Source organism: Trematomus bernacchii, unplaced genomic scaffold (assembly GCF_902827165.1).
Source record: "Trematomus bernacchii unplaced genomic scaffold, fTreBer1.1, whole genome shotgun sequence".
In the NCBI taxonomy this organism is placed as follows: domain Eukaryota; kingdom Metazoa; phylum Chordata; class Actinopteri; order Perciformes; family Nototheniidae; genus Trematomus; species Trematomus bernacchii.
Genome location: NW_022988050.1, coordinates 19,141,562 through 19,159,121, shown reverse-complemented (window position 1 = coordinate 19,159,121; position 17,560 = coordinate 19,141,562).

Here is a 17,560-nt window from a genome sequence, read left to right as displayed (position 1 = left end):
TATATTATATAATTACAAATAGGAGAAAAATAAACACATAGACAAACAAATCAAATAATATCAAGAATTGGAATAGATAACAGAATCAGGAAATCATACTCCAAGCAGTGCAAGAAAATGTATAATTTATTTATTTAATAAAAATGATAAATGTGAGTAAATGCATTAAGTAATAAAGTTATAAAACATTAAATTGAGGTTTTTTATGGACAGGTACAACTGATCCTTTAATTAGAGGACATGGCAAGTTTAAACAATTGTAAAAATGATCCAACATTCACAGGTATAATTATTCTAATCAGAGGGGGATTAACATAAAAGCTTTCTCAGCGATTCATAATTAGAGGAAGATTGTACCATATGCTGTATTAAATAGGGAGGGTAATTGGATTGTATATATTTTAAATAAATTGCAGATTGCAGCAATAGTGCGGTCTTCTAATAATGTGAGAGGGCAAATGAAGAGTCTTTATTTATGTGCAGTGATGAGATATGAAAATACAGCCGAGAATGCATTTGCACAGTTTGTTATAAACTATATTTAGAGGTAAACAACTGAGTTGGGACGCACTCTGATATACAAAATGAGCTTTATCGTTTGGTCAAATTGTAATGGAAGCTTTATTCTGACAGTAAATTATGAGTAAGATAAAGTTTCTTGATCAGTAATTTATTAAAAAGACACCAATGATGTACTCAGAATAATTAATATGGCATTTAAATGAAGGTTCAGAGTCCAGCCGTATTCCTATGTTGTTATTGTCTTCAACCAGTTGCATTGGTGTGTTATATTTGTTATTGCATCCTATTTCTAATCATATGATTAATCATATTGATTCCGTGGATTTCAACCTTCAATTTGCTTTTGTTTTGTAGCGCAGTTGGTTTCTGCTATATTTCTTTTGTAATGGAAAAAAAGGAATATCATTTTTTGCAAGAAAATGTTAAAAGCACAGCTTTACCGTGACATATGGTGCATTAGGTACAGTCAAGAGTAGCCACCAACTTCAAAAAAACATGTTTCTGTTTTTGATTAAAACAATTATTAAAAGGGTAACAATGAAAGTTTGATGTGATACCGAGCGCAATATATGACTATTTATTGATATTCTCCATCTTAAGTATATGGACATATTTTGCAAGATGGAGGAAGTAGTTCTTAATGTAATAACTATGATCTGTTAACACAATGGAAATAAAACCGTTACAGAAGTGGCTTTTTTTAAAGAATATTACCCAAAATACAAATTTGCCTTCCCAAAGAAGATCACAGAACATCTCTATTACAGTATATCGCCTACACAAACAGTTTCAGCAGTGTTTCCTCAGCTCAGGGAAGCACCGGGCTGCTTGAATCACAAATGATCCGACATTTGGCAAAAAAAGCACCACTTCCTGTGAACCCTTCCACCAAACAAGTCCAATAGAATGAAACATGCAAAAGAGAAAAACACCGTAGCAAAGTGTTTTATGTGCTGCTTTAAACACTCACAGAGGACTTCATCTTCACTTCCTTCACTCTCTGTCCCCGGGCCTCTGGGCTCAACATCCAGCCATTTACTCTGTTTCGATCCCCAGCTTATGGCCAATTATTAGCACGGTTATAGGATGCAAAGTGCAGTGTCAGTGAGAAATACAGTGCAAACACTCATTTAGCATGCCATCACAGGCATGGAGGGAGTGGAGGAAGGAGGGATGAAAGAAACAGAGGATTGGCCATACCACAAATGGAATTGATAGTGCTGCTGCATATATAACTTTAGTAGCACTCTATACAGATGCAGTGTGGAGGGAAGATCATACCGAAAAATGTGCAGCCTGCAAAATTTCAATGGAGAATACTCTACTATGCATGTAACCAATGTATATTGTTCCTAGTGTGGAACATAAAGTAAGGAAGGTTATAAATTATTGTAAGGATTGGGGGATGGAGGAAATTCTTTTGAGAGCTGTTCCATTGCTGAACCAAACAGTACAAAGATTACAAAACTTTCCCACATTTTTATTTAATCATTTTTAGACGTTATATGAGCTGTTCACATTCAATTGAATATTGAAAGTTATGCACTCATTATCTTCTTATGAGTTATCACTTATTGTCCAATCAGCATAGCTAAACGAAGCGATTTATTATGGATTCAAGCAAAAACAATAATTATTTATAGTTTTTTCCTGTCCGACTTTGTCTATTTAAAGTTCAACATTTTGTCATTTTGCATGCAGTAAATGTAAAATCCATTCAGGTATACAGGCCTATAAATTAGATAGATTGCATATATGATGAGAGAGTTGACATAATATATTGTCAATAAATAATAAAGAGCCTAGCAGCCTACAGGTGGAGTAAAGCATCATCCTTCTCATAAAGCTTTCAGACAAGCAGCTGTTTCTAGGCAGCACTTCCAGGAATATCACAATCAGACAGAAAATGGTATTAGTATGGCCACATGTTGATTCATTACATTACTATGGTTCATTTGGGACATGTCTCCATGCCTTCATGTTCAAAAAGCTTTTTCTTTTTCTCATACTGCCTGTGCTGCAGCACCTCTTTTCACCCTCTGTCTGAAACCAGAGCCCAGTCTGCTCTGATTGGTTAGCTCTGTTGTGATTGGTCAACTGCTTAGAGATGCCGCCCCTTAGCCTATCACGTACAATGTGTTTGAGCGATTGCCAATAGAGACTTGACTTTTACATAGTGATGTCCTTACACATTATATACAGTATATACTATATATATTATAATACAAGACAGCAAAGGGAAAACTGCCAAAACCACAAGAGGGCCTCTTTAAGAATTGTACCTAAGGGGATCAAACTACTGACCCAATGATTTTCTACGCCCTTTTCCCCTAAGCCACAACTAACCCCGATTTAGAAGTCTTAAGTCTTTAAAAAGTAGCATCCAATACCAACAGAAGAATCCATAGAGTGCAATACCTTTTCAAATGAGTGTTAAAGTCAACTGAGGACGTAATTAAGGATTGTAGTTAACCCTCCTGAAAATATAATTGAGGACTGACTACACTTTATAAATGTGAGTGGATACGACACAGGCTAGGTGTGAGACTGGAATACAGCAGAGAACAGCATGATTCAATCCTAGAAAGCATCCAGGCAGTGACTGACCCAAACTAGGCTATGTTTGAATTTTGTATGAAGCCACTGTGTATAATATGCATAAATTCTAGGTAAAATATTCCTGCTGCTATCTGCATTTCATGAAAAGGAAAGATGTTGGATATTCAGATAAAGTGAGGATTGATTATTTAGTATATTTAGGGTGTGGCTATAGAGACTATGATATACATATAGTAAATTAGGTGAAATATCATCTATTTGTTAGTTTTCTAAAGCACACAGATGCAAAAAGAAATGCAGACCCCACAGACATGTGAGGATAAAAAAGAAATCCATGATCACAATGTGGTTTTGCAGTGTGTCTAGTCTACTCATAAAGTAAAGAGATAAGAGAGGGAAAGACAAAGATAGAAGAGCAAATGTAAAGTGTGGTTTGACCCAAAACACAGCAGCTATTTATGAGCGCTCTTTACCTCTCCGTGTAGAAGGAAGTGTGTTCTGCTGCGCTGCCCTCGTAATAAAACCCCCGCCATTAAACAGCACTCGGCCAAAACATTAGCAGCCGCCCAGGAATTAATTGAATATAAGCTTGTTCAGCCCATGCTGTGATGTGGCACGGATACATATACACACCTACACACATTTAGATACATATACTTGCAGGCTTGAGGAGGTCACAACTACCTTCTCTACCTCTGAATAAAAACACATTCAAAAATGAATTAAGTTAGTACAATATTATTCACATTGATCAATCCATTCCTCATATAATAAAGCTGAATTATCCTTTAACTTATACAAAGGTTACAAGTTGTAACAATAAATGCAAACAAGTAAATAAAAGAAAAAGTGTTAGCATTGGAGGGAGAATTATGCTCATGCTCAACGTTTAAAGCTGCCTTGATCACTATTCGGCCACTAAGGTCACATCTTCTCTGTCACATGTACATAAGTAATTATTTTGAGTACATTTTATTTGATCAACTACCTTTAATGCAACATACTCTATCTTGAATCGATTTTAAGAGAACATTATTACATGTATTGTTACATTTATACAGTCATTTTTATAAAATATTATTATTATTTGATTTTTATTTTTTTCAGGCTGTAGGTCTGCTGATCCCAGTTCTGTTGGTGCTGCTACCCGACCACATTATGACTCGGCTCATAACAGCTGAAGCTGCAGTAGGAGATTAAGATGAGACAAAAACCTTCCTGGTTTGAACAAAGTACCAGAAATGAGTCAGCAAAGTCTACTTTTTTAAACGTGTTTGATGTGATACCTGAAATAGGGTCTGTGGTAATACTAGCTTACGAAATATTCACGTTTCTGTTCTACAAAAGAAAATACGTCAAACAACAACTGGTAAATGTCTGAAGCTTTTATAAATATAAAAAACAGCTGTTGCTAACAAGTGATTAAATGAGACTACTAAACATGATCATGCCGAACATTAGCCGCCTTTAGCTTAGCGTTGGTGACTTGAAATCATGGGACCGTTTTGTATTTAGTTAAAGCCTAATGTTAGATTTGTACATCTGGCGGTCGCATTTACACTTCAACTTGGTCACTTTCAACATTCTCTGCATCATTTAGCTTATTGTATTTATTTATTTTCTGACATGTACAGTATATAGTTAACTTCATCGGGACTAATTGTAGACTGGTCTAGCAACATAACCTGCACTATTTTATTCAAATGTATCGTACTGTTTCATTTGCACTATTATTTTCCGTATATATAATATGTTGCATTGTTGGAGGAGCTCGGGACCTTAGATTTTCATTGCCATAACTACACTGTATATACTGTGCATATGATAAAAAAGCCCTTGAATCTTGAACCTTGAAACTAGTATACAAGTGGTGTTATTATATGGAGATTATCCTGCTGAACAATACCTGTAAGTATCATAAATATGTGTTGGCCCCATTTTACAATCTGCAATATTGCAAAATCCAATAGAAAAACGTTTTGTCGAGGGAACACTTGTGATGCTAACTTCTGAGTTAAAATACGTCATCACTCCGCCACTGTGAAGTATAGTAGGCCTACAGGATGACCAGATGAAAAATGCAGTTGAAATATAGAGGTTCAAGACGGATTCAACCACACATCCAGTCTGCGGAAGTGTTCATCAGCAAGATTCTCCATCTCCCAGGATCTTGAGGTGCTCTGTAGCTGACTGTGACCTTTGACCTTTTTGTGAAAATACACGATCAACAGAATCACAATATTACGTTCCATAACTGCACCACGTATACACATGCACGGAATACATAAGTATGCGTACCTCCAGTGTCTCCAGTGTCTATACAGCCGCTCGGTTATTATCATCTTGTTTGTTAGCTGCTGTAGTGTGAGTGAGCAGAGTTCCACCCTGATTAACAATCAAGGCAGAGCTGCTTATTTTCACGCTTCTGTTTGATTCATGATCCGCAGGCTGTGAGTCAGTGCAGGGTCACAAAGTCTTTTCATGAGTTATGAGAGTATTTAGTGGGTACTAGAGAGCCATTAGCGCTGGCTAATCACCACAGGTGTGTGTATGAGTGTGCCCTGTGGGTGAGGTTAATTGCAAGTAGGAAGGCCTTAGATTCCAGCAGGGGTCCCGATGAGAAGAGGGGAGGGGAATAAGAAGTAGACAGCAGGTCAAAGGTCTGCTCAGGGCAACTTCTACTGTACAGTAACTCATTTTCAGAACCACAGTCAGGAGAAGGAAGCTCATGCACAAAGTTACAAACACACACACATACACACACACCTGATGTGCACACACACTTAAACATGTTATGCATTGAGCTCATTATCTTTAAATCGTTTTTTTAATCTAAATTATTATCATAAAACAGGTAAAAAGCAATACAACAACAAAATAAATACGTTAAGCCCCCGCTGATTGGTCCAAATTGACCAATCCACGGACTTCCTCACACACACATCTGTGTGCAGGGAGCAGGCAGCTCAGCTGATTTCTCCTCCCTGGCTGCAGGCTGATAACAGACAGTTGGGATCGCGGCGAAATTCTCTCTGCAGACCCATTCTCACAGCGTTTATCAACCTTTTTCTTACTCAATATCAAGCCACACTTATTGTTTTTACTTCGGCTGTGACTTTGTGTGTGCTCAGGATGAGTTTGGCTGTGTTTCGCTATGTATCCTAAACAAGGAAACAACACCTCCACGGAGCTCAGCGCGATTCACAACGTCCCGACCAATCAGAGCACACTGTGCTCACAGGGAGGGTGGGGGCTGGAGCTATTGGAGCTACAACGAGCCGTTAAAGGCAGAGAGTGAAATTCAGTGAATACAAGTAGTTTACAGAGATGCTGTATGAGAAACCAATGTGAGTTTGGAAAAATGCACAATATAAATCTATTTTAGTAGACCTCAACAATGGAATTATGATCAGTGGAAATGGCCATGACACCTCTCCTTTAAGTAATCCTAGTCATGTAGTTCACCTGCCGCTAATGAACCAACACATGAATGACTTTAACTCCAGCTCATAGAAGTGTGCGACTGGCAAGTTAGCAAATAAACCACTTTGTTACATATCACTATTAAGGCGGTGTTTACACAATAACGCAAACGGTTGTATCCGCAACTTTTCTCTTTCGTTTAGCCCGTTCGTTCCCACGAGGCCGTAACGGAAACGCGGAAACGGACCCCGCAAACGATAACGGGTCCCAAGGTGGATAGATCTGCAACCGGAACGCTCTGGGGGGGCAAACGGCTCAGTGTGTACGCCCTATACGATCATTACCTGATAACGATGAAGCCATAGCCCCACCTCTCCCCACCTCTGCTGCTCACTGCTGTAGCATGGCCAGTAGCTACTGTCAGTAGCTACTACTAGTGCTACTGCTACTGACCATGCTACAGATGTTAGTGCAAAATCTACAGCTCCTTTACCACAACCATCAGCAACAAGTGGACATGGAGAATTACATGAACTACATGAACTACATGTTGCTAAATCTACCGCGGGGCATAAACAGAAGGGCAACCATGGCAACCATGCTAGGTGGTCTTCTTCGCTGCTTTTGGTGTATTTTGTGGCAGAATACAGCGCCACTTATAGGCCCGGCATATGTACTACAGCGTCTCCAGCGCTTACGAGCGGTCTCGTGCGGAAGTACAGCGCCACTTACAGGCCCGGCATATGTACTACAGCGTTTCCAGTGGTCTCGTGTGAACGGACACGTTAAATGAGCCGAATGCGTGTGAACGGAATACTTTTTTGAAAACAAATTTGGTTCCCGTGTAAATGGGGTCTAACACAAGCCAAATAGCCAGGACCTAGCAATATCTTTGGCGATAACAGTCCAAAAGGCTATGTTGGGAGCAGCTTGTGAGACTGCGGCTCGTTGTTCTTTTGTCCAGTTGATGTGTTTTGTGCTACTGGGTGAGCACGCTGAACAAGAGTCTATAGCTGAGCAGTGGCTCATACTTGTTCTTTGGCTGAGAGAGAGTGTTATTATGAAGGACTTGTTTTAAGGGTTAAAACTAGGCAAACATCTGAAAGAGAGTCTGAACCAGAGCCTGAACCAGAGTCTGAACCGGAATCTGAACAACAGTCTTCCTCAATGAGAGTCTGAATGAAAGTATGGTTGAACAAGAGTATGCACGGGCAAGGGTGTAACTTTGGTTTGAGAAGGGGGGGGACACAAAACAGGGGGTCCTCCGCAATGAAACATTTTCTCAATTTAATTCCATTTCCTGCCTTTCTACAAATATATTAGGGACTATAGTGTTAACAAATCCAAGAAAAATGTGTAGTGTATATAATGAGTGTGCAGATTGATCTAGTATCCTATCCATGTGAACCTGTTTTATTTGTGATGACCTCACATCCTCTATGGGGGACCGGGGAAGATTTGTTTTCTTTAAATTGAAGCTAAAAGCATCAATCTGGTGCACTTTGAGGGCAACATTAAGAGATGTATGGATACAGTTCTCAACACTCATATAAAACAGAACTGTATATATTTCAATAATCAAAAAAACATTCGAATATGCTAACAAGCAATAACACATCATTGATATACTCCTCTCTCCTATCTTTATTTTACCTAGTCTGCATTCTTTCTTTTTATTTATGCATATTTGACTAATCACTCCCCTTTCAAACTGTGTTTTTTATTTTTGTACTGACCTATAGCACACATGGGAAGGATTTCTTAACTTATTTTATATTCAACTAATATTACATAGATGGAAATATTTATTTACATAGATGACCAAACCGTTTGAGACCCACTGAGATAACTAGACTAAAGTTTACAATCTAATCACTCAGAGTCCTTTAGCTCCCTGAGCTGACGTTATCTCTCTCAGTCCCAGAGGAGAGAGCTCTCCCTCTCCTTATTGTTGAAACAGCTACTAATCTCCGTTAGCTCCGAGCTAGCACCAGATGCTAATAACAACCCCCGTAACTCTCTCAGTCTCTCTCTCTGTCTCTCTGTCTCCCTCTCTCTCTCTCTACCCGTCTCTCTCTCTCTCTCTCTCTCTCTCTCTCTCTCTCTCTCTCTCTCTCTCTCTCTCTCTCTCTCTCTCTCTCTCTCTCTCTCTCTCTCTCTCTCTCTCAAAGTCCGACAGGAGAGAGCTCTCCCTCTCCTTATTGTTGAAACAGCTACTAATCTCCGTTAGCTCCGAGCTAGCACCAAATGCTAACAACAACCCCCGTAACTCTATGTCTCTCTCTCTCTGTCTCTCTCTCTTTCTATCTCTCTCTCACAAGATGCGCTCGTGCCACACACACACACACGCACACACACACACGCACACACACACACATACACACACACACACGCACACACACAGACGCTCCTCCGTGACGATGACCGCTTGCGTAACACATTTAAAAAGTGGGGGGGACACAAATGGGATTTTGAAAAGTGGGGGGGACATGTCCCCCCTGTCCACAGTGGAAATTACGCCCATGTGCACGGGAGTCTGAACAAGAGTCTGAACGAGAGCCTTGTTGAACGAGGGTCTGAATAAGAGTCTGAACGAGAGTCTAGCTGAACGAGAGTTTTGCTGAAAGTGAATCTGACCGAGAGTCAGAAGCATTAGGTCTTGAAAGTTTACCTGCCTTATTTACACAGCTGCATAAACAGCAGGAGCTGGGATTCACTCATGTTTGTTCAAACGTTTTGCTCTTTAAGAGTTCCTCAAGGAAAAGGGTTTGGCCACAAATCTAACATCACTAAGCAAAACAGAGCTGAATTGGAGCCTTGAGCCCCCTCTTCTACCCATGCTTCTGCTGCCCATCCCTTTGCTCACACTCATTTAGCTAAGTAATGCGTTCTTTGGTGCATTGTCTTGGTTGAAGTCTCCAGCTGAAGCACCTCAACACTATAACTGCGCCATACTTCTACAACTGAAACCATAATCATTCTTCAGTGTGTTTCAGTTATGATCATTTTGTGATTCTTCTGATTGGTGAACATGCTGATCTGCTTGTGGCTCAGTGGGATAGTGCGCTGAACTTAATGCGCTGCACTTTGAATCAGGGGATAGCAAGTTTGAGTCCCACTGCATGTCAGCATGTCGTTGTGTCCCTGGGCAAGACACTTCGCCCCAAATTGCTCCTGTGGGGATTGCCCACAGTAATGAATGTATGTTAGTCGCTTTGGATAAAAGCGTCTAACAAATGACATGTAATGTTATTTATCAAGGCCTGTGCTACATTTAAAATGTTTTGAGGATATAATGTATTCAGGAACATTTAAATGTTTCTTCAACAGTGCAGCTCAAAGTAGCTTCAGAGGACGTGCAGATGAACCAGAGCTTGACACAAAAAGGTTCAGGCAGACAAGATTCCTCTAAAATATTCACTTGACCTGCTTTGTTTGCCCACCTCCTCCCCGAGGCACTCCTTTACTGTTTCTCTTGCTTTGTTACCTCTTTCTTCGTTCTTGACGTGCTTTTGAGATTGCGGTAAGTAGAGATGTGATGGTCGCAACTATGGTACTTACCAGTGTGTACCTAGTTAAAGTAAGTAGTAGAAAATAACTTAGATTATTTGCAGAATAAATCGGTACCACTTTACAATAAGACTACCCTTATAAAGGGTATACGAATAGTTTGTAATTAATTTATTAATTAGGTTGTGGACACTTTATAAATCATTAATAAGCTTTTATAAGACATGAGATAAACAGGGCAAACGTGACCGGTTGCTTGCCAAATAGTGAGCCCACATTTATCTGTACTGCTAAGCCTTATATTGGCTACTTAGCTTACTTCGTCTTCTTCATCAGCCAGCATCCTTGGTATCTGTTGTTCACCGAGTTGATTCTCGCTAAGTAGTCAATATAAGGCTTAGTCATCTTGGCAAATAGTGAGCCTGTGTTGATGTTAGAACTGGTTTATAAATGGTTCTTAATGATTAATAAAGTGTTTACAACCTAATTAATAACCTAATTATAAACCCTTTATGAATCCTTTATAAGGGTAGTCTTATTGTAAAGTGGTACCAATAAATCTATAGAAAAGTACATCAGACAGAGATAAATAATATGAAAGGTACAATATGCAGCAAGATTGAAATGATTGCAAAAGGAACGTTGACAGGGTGAGCAGAAATAACCCTGCAGGGGTTCCTTTTTGGATTAATAAGTAGTCGTGTACTATTACTAAACGAGTAACCGGGTATTAACCTACTATGCTTTGTTCGTATTTTACTTATTTTCTTGAGGCCATAACGACTATGCTTTGTTAATGTTGCATTACAATAACCGAAAGTTATATCTGTTTGAAATATCAAATCAAGTTTTGCATAAGAATCGATTATTTTCAGTATTGGTGCCAGTTTGTTATGTAATGTTTACTGATAGCTAATGTGTAAGGATTTTCTTACCCTCTTTTGAGGTTGTTTAGATTTTAATGTGTTGATGGAATGAGTGTATCTTTCTCTGTGTTGTATGTATTTGACCTTTGAAACATGCTTTTCTTTTTGCCGCTGCTTTTAATTGATATATTCAGGCTGATTATTTGTTTCCCTAACATTCAAGTGGCTGTATTCTATCAGGCTTGAGGACCTTCGTCCGTGCGGGGTTAAAGTCCCCCACGTGTATTGGGGTTAAAGTTCCTTACGTGTATTGGGGTTAAAGTCCCCTCGTAGGTGGTTAAAGTCCCCTACATGTGCCGTTTTGGTTTCAAGAGCCTGGTTCGCGGAGGACACCAAGAAAGTCCTAGAAAAGACAAGGTGAACTTAACTATGTGCATTTAAAAAGGAAGAATAGTTTCGGCGAAAACTAAAAGGTACCATGGGGTCAGATTAGAATTTTCCAAAGGGGGGTTCGTTTAGCATGACACACTTGAAATAACTAAAGGATAAGTTAAAAAAGAAAGTAGAAAGAAAGTGAGGTCATTGAAAACTATTTCTGCTAATAAGTTAGCAATGATTGAGTCAGACCTAAACATTTCAGATGTGTGTATCTCACACTGCACTGTAACATTTATTCATGTGCCTTTGTTATTCATGTTTTATTATCTTTGCTTTTAAATGAGTGTTTTTAAATGCCATTTTACAATATGTTTCTTAATGCTCTTAATGTCTTTCATTTGTGTAAAGCACTTTGCATTGCATTGTGTTGAAAGGTGCTATATAAATAAACTTGCCTTTGCTCCATCTCTCTGGTCCAATTCTACCTCCAGTTCATAAAGCCAAGTACTCATCTTCACACCTTTACCAACCATAGTGAAAGCAGATGAGCAGTATGATGTGTTCTGTCTCTCATTCTCTTTTGTTTGTACTTCTTCTGCTCTCTACATTTCATATTCATGGTCATTGAACCATGTATCCACCCACTAGGGGTAAAACCACAAAGCCCGCTTTACAGGGACAGAAAAAAGAAGGTCTCGTCAAGTCAAACACAACAAGGTTTTCATTTCAATCTCCCTTTAGTTTAACAATATCTGACAGTGCCCAGTTGTGAGGGACAGCTGAGTATGTTATGATATTTAGGTATACCTTCCCTGTACTTAAATTAGACTTAAGTTTTATCCGTTTTACACTTTTATACGGTTTACATGTAACAATGAACAGACAAAACACAATAATGAAATGTTGCGCATAGTTTCTATGATATGATGCACTTTTTAAGTGGCCTAACTTTGAGGTGGTTGAGTGTGTGCTGTATTTCTGGAGGGACACTAAAAATTGCAAATATTATAATAACAGAAATATGTTATTGGGGCAGAACAAATGAGTTTGTATTAAATTGTATTAAAGTGACTCTAATTTTACCTGTTTCAAGTTCAAATGGAATCTATAATTTGGCATGCACAGATTACAATTAAATGGCATAATAAAGTGAAAACTAAATCCATAAATGTGCTTTTGGATGGTGCCTTTATGTGTTCAAACATCTTTACAGCTGATTGAATGTGCTCAAAAGCCCAGGATATACACCTACTTAACCCTTTGTTAGTAATTAGCAAACTATTGTCTATTCACAGACTATGGCCTTATTCATCTGGCAACCCTAAATTGTGTTAAATAATCGAATTGAAAATATCTTTCAGGTGGCCATGAGAACATCAACACTAACATTACATGGCTTGCACAATAACAGGGCCTTATCTGAACTGCTAGCTAGATTTGAGTTCTTGTGCATAGTCTTACTCAAGGGGACATTTCAAACCATGCATCATGTGCAATCCCCTTTCTTCAAATAGCTGTTTCTACTTTGTCGCTTTGATGCAAATATCAGTCTGTGGGAATCTGTTTGAGTCAATTTAGATGTTTTGCAGCTTGAAAAATAGTTTATTCTTTTTTATGTCTCGTGCAGGAATTTCTGTCAAAGCCAGTATGTGCATTTGAAGCTAAAAGTTCCAATTCATTACCTGTTGTTGCTTTCAGGATTCAAATAATAAATAATATCACTAAGCGAATCATTTTGTTTGCCTCAACTGTGGTTTGAAAAAATGGATTTATCTGAATTGTGAACAAAGAAGGTAATGGCATTACCACAGAAAGTAGACTGAATGGCAATACATACAAAGAAGAAGAAATTAGACCCTCTCAAAGGTACTTCCTGTGTTATTTAGGGAATTGACAGAGTAGCAAACAGCTATTTGCTATGGTAAGATAAAGTACAGTAATCCAAGCTTTTTGGGCTACCCATGCGTATTAATGCATTTGAGCACTAGCTAGCTAACGGTCACCATTCATACAATGGTTACTGCTATTACTACTGTCAACACCGATGGTATAGCCGCAATACACCCACCCTCCGGTTAAATCTTAGGTAGTCCTTTTTTTGTCAGACCTTTTTCCGTTGTTTGCATCGTTCTTGCTGAAAGCACGGTAAACTGCTACATTTTTGTCATGTTGAGTATGAGGAGGATATCGCTTGAATCTTAAACAAATCTATCGTTGCAGATGAGAAGAATTTAGAATTTGAGACTTAGCACTGAGTTAAACCAGTTGACGAGAGGGTTCTTTTTAGCAGGTAACCCATCTATTCTTTCCAAATGCCTAAAAACTGTGCATTGACTTTGCCATCTGCGATTTTAGCCCCTGCCTACCCCCCGGTCCCTGCAGTGTCTTGCTGGGTGACTGACTGACAGATAAAGTGCTGATTACAAGTTATCATCTCCAGCGAGGGTGATTAGTGGAGGTGCAGAGAGGCCCAGGAGCTAGGCTTGTCAGGGACCCTCTGAGGAGGATCAAGGGGAGCTACAGAGCTCCAGCACCAGCCCCACCATCTCCATCTGTCTTCAGGCACAAAGCAGATAAACCTCCCATCAGCCCTCCATCTCCTCAAAAAGTACACCAGAGATTGTTGACAGGGGGCAGAAACCCAGATAGTAGTACTTAGGTATTCTCAGGGTATTGAATGAAACAATGGTAAAAGCATGTTCAAAGCCAAAGCAATAACAACAAATGTTATAACAAAAGGGCTCATTTGCCAAAATGCTGATAAATGATCCATTTCATGAAATAAAGTTAAAGTCTTAACTTGGATTACGTCACAGAACAGTACCTATTGAAACCATACAGTATATTAAAAAGAGTCAACTCTACTGTTCTTAATATAAAGGCAACAAACACAGTTTACACCAACACGGAGGACACATTGTAAAGGGAGGGTAAATGGAATATACAGTAATGTATTTCTAATCATCTGACCAATCAAAAAGCTTTTACTCTAGATGGCAACATTGAACCATTCACACACACATGCATACACTGAAAGCTGGGCTGTCACACAAGGTGCAAAACTGCTCATCATTTTATCTAAAGCTAATTCACTCAAACACCAATGGATACATCTGCCTGTTAGCGATACCAGATGCAGCAGATCTAACTCGATTGGGAGGTGACCATTTAACTGAATAGTTCTACCTGATAGTAATCTAATCTGAGAACTCATGTAGTCATTCAATACAGATTACGGTTTAAAGCTAATCTAATAATGTGATACCTTGGAATCTGTAAAAACCTTTCTCTGTTTTTGGAACATTAAGACCACTAAGACCAAACACTTTTCAGATAGACCATTGGGCCAAATCAGGGTACTCATATACTTTCAGTTTCACATTCTCATCAAGCACAACATTGGTGACTGGAACATTACTTTAACATTCATAGTTATATTGCAAGAGATTATTATACAAAAAAGTGGACTAAACATGATTATCAACTTAATATTAGATGCCAAAATGTTCACTTAACTACATACCCATAGAACCTGCATGCATACCAATTCACATTTGCGTAAGAAACTCCTAAATAATGGTATATTTGCTCAAACCCATGCAACCGGCCAACTGGCAAAGATTAAGAGTAACCATTAGACCCTAATCAAAGCTAATCAATTTAAATTACGTTAATTATACTATTCATTGTACCTTCAACTAGCATTACCTGTTTCTATTACAAGCATAAAAAAACAAGTGATAATGATAATGATAATGAATGTTACGAGATGATCATGTTATCCAATAAGGGAAGAGAAAGTAATGTGACAGATGATAAGAATCTGAAGATGGGTAACTGAGGTATAAGTGAGGTAAGGACAGGCAGTTTAAAAGAGAAGCGGGATTTTGCTACACTGAGATTGACAGTGTCCTTTCAAACAACAGAGAGAGTCATAAAAGCAGCTTGCCTGCCTCTAAAAGCATGAGTGTCGTTAAATCAATAATTCATTTACTTTAATGAGATAAGTACTCGCAAAACTAATTGCACACCGCCCCATTTGGCCAAGCCAGTCAGGACCTTAATGCAAAAGATCTCATTGCTATTGTGGCTGCAGGACAGAAAGAGAATGAAAGGGGAGATGGATGAATGGAGATGGAGAGATTGAGGAAGTAACAAAAAAGTGGAGAGAGCGGAAAAAAAATCAAGATGCAAGAAAACCAAAAGCATGGCAGAAAAAGTGTAGTGGAAAAGGAGGAGATGGAAGTGAATAATATGCAAAAGGCAGCAGTAGACTTCTTAAAGTTTAGAATTGTCCTCCTTTGCTCATTAAGGACTGCTTCTTTATTATAACATTTGAGATACAGTCTGAAGCTGGATTTTTTGAAAATGTCAATCCGCTTTCATTTCGTTTTTTTTAACCTTTATTCATTCAGGGAGAGGATCAATAAGAGCAATACTATCTTTTTCAGGGACGCCTTGATCACATTCCGACAGTTACACATTTACACCTGGAATCCACCCAGTACAATCACAGTCACAGAGCAGCTCCACTGGAGTGGTTTGGACCAAGGGCCTTGCTGAGTAATTTAACTATGTTGCTAGTACAGTCTTTGGTGTAGACAAAACGGGCCCAGGACATAGCCTTGTGGGACTCCAGTGTTGTTGATAATGGTCGGAGATGTTACAGATCGTTTACAGTCTTTGAGGAAGTTGTGTTTACCTTGGAAGATAAGGGCAATGTTGATGGCTTAGTTTAATACTAAATTATGATAGGTCTATTTGGACATTCGGCATTTTTCGACAGCAGACCATGTTACAGCATTTTGACAGTTACCAGGCAGAAAACCTTGATCAGTGCTGCCATCATTTTAAGTGATGTTGCTGTAGCCCAGTTCCAGCCATTGGTACACGGTAAATAGACTATTATTTCTTAGGAGAAGCAAGACAATCCTTTTTAAATCTTTAAAGTCTTGTTTAAATCAATATGTTGTGTGAAATGTATAATTTGTTTAGTAAGTAGCCGTGTAATAAGGGGGATAATATGCAGCAAGCGAGTCATGCCTTTGCATACCATTTACATACACAAAACTAAAACATACAGGAAAGGGAAAACCCCAAAAGCAGAATAGGGCCCCTTTAATAAAGTTATGGTTGTGAATGGGGAAATATCTCCAGGCAATGCATCACAACTCCACAACAGCCAGTCACATTCAAATTGCATCGTGCACACTAAACATTAGTCTTCACCTTATTTAATTACACAAATATTGCTTTGTTTGATTGACTCTCAAGGAATAATACCAAGCAGTGTTTAAAAATCACTTTTATTTCAGGAATTCTGGAGAGATCAGTCTTTACAAAGATCCACATCTCATAGCTCATCTTGTGTGTCAATGAGGCAGTAATGGATCGCGTGGCACTGCGCTGACACGGATAAATTTGACTATACAGAATATTTTAGCTTTGTGTGCTTTCACTGTCCAGTTAACACCCACATCCAAAGATTATCTCCTGCATATCAACAATGTCTAAACCATATCAAACAATGGCAATCTATGAATCTCACGTCATCCTACAGGATATGTATGCAACAAGAGTTTGGCTCAGGGGCTGATGTAATTTTTAAAAGAGATTTTCACAACAATAACACCTGCTATATATGCAAGACATGTATATGATAATGGGGTTTGATAATATAAAGACATAGGATTTCAAGGTCGCTAACTTCACATTTTAAAACAAGACACACCACGATGGTTTGACGAGCCTACTGCAAATGTATGAATTAACATAAATCTTGATACCAGGCCAGGTCAGGAAATCTCAGAATGTGCCTCTAAATGTCTCTTTACAAAACTTGAAGGAATTTTGCATGACCCAACCACAGGATAATGGTGAAATGTAGGGAAAAAAACATTAAAAAACATCAGCTTTGCCTAATTTTTTACGATCATAGAGGTGAGTGCAGCTAGACAATAGCAATTAGATTCTGAGTGGCGGGATTTCTTTGACACCAGGCACAAGCTTCAGACATTCAAGAGTGGAATATTTACTGATGTATTTTATGTCAACATTGTTATAACAAAATGTGAAAATCTTGTAAGCTTCTTTTCACAAAATATCTAATTTCAGGTTTCTTATCACAAACCTGTTAAAAAAAACATTGACTAGTAAAATGCCAAATCATTTCCAGGTTTTAGGAGTCATTACGTCACCACTCTATTGCATGGCAGTGAAAAGGCAAAGAATAGTAGAATCTGCACAAGCTACATATATTCCACTGACTCCCGGCTACTAGACATGAGTAAGCAGCAACGGTA